At 42.8% G+C, this 3,048-nt stretch overlaps 1 pseudogene; it reads right to left on the bottom strand.

The window, feature by feature from the left end:
• Positions 1-1,166: 1,166 nt before the first annotated feature.
• Positions 1,167-1,721, bottom strand: LOC116814408 (large ribosomal subunit protein uL22-like; annotated as a pseudogene).
• Between the last annotated feature and the right edge of the window lie 1,327 nt (positions 1,722-3,048).

Here is a 3,048-nt window from a genome sequence, read left to right as displayed (position 1 = left end):
AGACTGTGTCCCATAAAAAGAAAAGAAAAGAAAAGGGTACAATTCAGTGATCTTGAGTATGTTCACAAGGTTGTGCAACCATCACCATGGTAAAATTCCAGAATGTTTCATTACCTGCCAAAGAAACCTCACACCTATTATCAGTCACTCCCTACTCTCCTCCTCCCCCGGCAACCACTCATCTATTTCTGTCTCTGTGAATTTTCATATAAATGGATATTTCATATAAATGGAATCATAGAATATATGGTCTTATATGACTTCTTTTGCTTAGCATGTTTTTGAGATTCATTCATGATGTAGCAACTATCAGAACTCCATTCCTTCTTATTGCTGAATGATATTCCATTGTATGGCTAGACCACATCTCATTTATCCATTCATCAGATGATGAACATTTGGACCATTCCTACTTTTGGCTACGATAAATGATGCCTCTCTGACCACTCATGTATGAGTGTTTGCATGGACATGTGTATTAGTTCCCCAGGGCTGCCATCACAAAGCACCATGCACCGAGTGGCTTAAACAAGAGAAATTGATCATTTCATGATTCGAGAGGCTAGAAGTCTGAGACCAAGGTTTTGGCAGGGTGGGTTCTTTCTGAGGCTGGGAGGGAGAATCTGACCCATGCCTCTCCCCTAGCTGCTGGTGGTTGCTGACAACCCCTGGGGTTCCTTGGCTTGTAGATGCATCACCCCCATCTCTGCCTTCGTGTTGCCAGACCATTCTCCCTGTGTGCCGTCTCCGTGTCCAAATTCTCCCATTTTGAGGACATCAGTTACAATGGGTAAGATTCCCACTCCACTCCAGTATAATTTCATCTGTTTTTTTTTTTTTTTGAGACGGAGTTTCACTGTGTCACCCAGGCTGGAGTGCAGTGGCGTGATCTCAGCTCACTGCAACCTCCACCTCCCGGGTTCAAGAGATTCTCCTGCCTCAGCCTCTTGAGTAGCTGGGATTGCAGGTGCCTGCCACCACGCCTGGCTAATTTTTGTATTTTTAGTAGAGACGGGGTTTCACCATGTTGGTCAGGCTAGTCTCAAACTGCTGACCTTGTGATCCACCCACCTCAGCCTCCCAAAGTGTTGGGATTACAGGCGGAGCCACCACATCTGACCCTTTTTTTTTTTTTACTTTTAATTGCATTTATTTTAATGCTGAATTTACTCTCGTGTCATAAGTTTTTGTTTCTTCAGTTTCTTCTGGGATATCTTTTTCTTCAGGGCAACCTCCTCTTCTGGTTTAGGAACAATCTGTTCCTTTTCAGTAAGGATCATCTCAATGTGGCAGGGAGAACTCATGCATGGGTTAATCCAACCATAAGCTCTGTCAATCCAGCGGCGCATCTTAGGTGCTTTGTTCACTTGGATATGCTCAATGACCAGAGAATCTACATCTAAACCCTTAAGTTCTGCATTGCTCTCTGCATTTTTAAGCATGTGCAGCAAAAATTCAGCACTCTTTTTGGGCCACTGACCTTGTGTCCAGCCCCACTGCTTGGCCTGGGTACACCTGCCAACTCCACCATTGTAACCTCAGAATGGTACGCACTGTTTCTGTAAAGTGACATCTTTCAGATACTTCGTGGCTTTTCATATATGCATACCCTTGATGACCTGGGAAGTGTCATGAGTGTTCTTAAAGTGAACACAAAGATTTGAACCTCTTGATTTGCATGATTTTGTGGAGTTCTCCGGGTCTAGTGAATAGCGAACCATTTTCACAGATCACCTCAGGCTGCTTAGGGAAAGAGGAAGAGCTGATTTTATCTTAAAGAATTACATCTGCAATGATCCTAATTGCAAATCAAGTCACGTTCTGAGGTACTAGGGGTTAGGTCTTCCACACATAAATTTTGATGGGCACACAATTCAACTCATAAGATTATGTTCTCAATTCTCCTGGGGTTATACCTAGGAGTGGAACAGCACATACAGTAACTCTATGTTTACGCTTTGAGGAACTGACAAACTGTTTTCTACAGGGGCTACATGATTCTAAATTCCCACCAGCAACACACAATTGTTCTGATGCCCCCACATCTTCACTAACACTTGCTACTGCCTTTTTAAAAAAATAATTATAAAGTATGAGAAACATACTGCCTACCTTTTTAATTTTAGGGATCTGGCTGGGCGCTGTGGCTCACACCTGTAATCCCAGCATTTTGGGAGGCCAAGGCAGGTGGACCACTGGAGGTCAGGAGCTCAAGACCAGTCTGACCAACATGGTGAAACCCCTGTCTCTATTAAAAGTATAAAATTAGCCGAGTGTGGTGGTGCATGCCTGTAATCCTAGCTACTTTGGAGGCTGAGGCAGAAGAATTGCTTGAACCCAGGAGGCAAAGGTTGCAGTCAGCCAGGAACATGCCACTGCACTCCAGCTTGGGCAACAAGAGTGAAATTCTGTCTCAAAAAAAAAAAAAATTTTTTTTTTTAGGCATCCTACTTAGTAGGAAGTGATATCTTGTAGTTTTGATTTGCATTTCCCGAATGACCAATGATGTTGAGTCTCTTTTCATGTGCTCATTGGCCATTTGCATATCTTCTTTGTAGACATGTCTATTGAAATCATTTGCCCATTTAAAAAATTAGGTTGTCACTAGGTGCGGTGGCTCACACCTGTAATCCCAGCACTGTGGGAGGCCGAGGCAGGCAGATCACGGGGTCAAGAGATCAAGACTATCCTGGCCAACATGGTGAAACCTTGTCTCTACTAAAAAATACAAAAATTAGCTGCGTGTGGTGGTGCGCACCTGTAATCCCAGCTACTCAGAAGGCTAAGGCAGGAGAATCACTTTACCTCTGGAGGGGAAGTTTGCAGTGAGCTGAGATCATGCCACTGCACTCCAGCCTGGCGACAGCAAGACTCAATTTCAAAAAAAAAAAAAAATTAGATTGTCTTTTTATTATTGAGTTGTAAGCGTTCTTTATATAATTCTAGATATTACACTCTTATCAGGTATATGATTTGCAAATACTCTCTCCCATTCTGTTTTTTTTTTTTCACCTTCTCAATAGTGTCTTTAGATGCACAAAAGTTTTA

This window comes from Hylobates moloch, unplaced genomic scaffold, assembly GCF_009828535.3.
Source record: "Hylobates moloch isolate HMO894 unplaced genomic scaffold, HMol_V3 SCAFFOLD_1, whole genome shotgun sequence".
NCBI classification, from domain to species: Eukaryota; Metazoa; Chordata; class Mammalia; order Primates; family Hylobatidae; genus Hylobates; species Hylobates moloch.
This window is presented reverse-complemented; position numbering and strand designations above follow the sequence as displayed.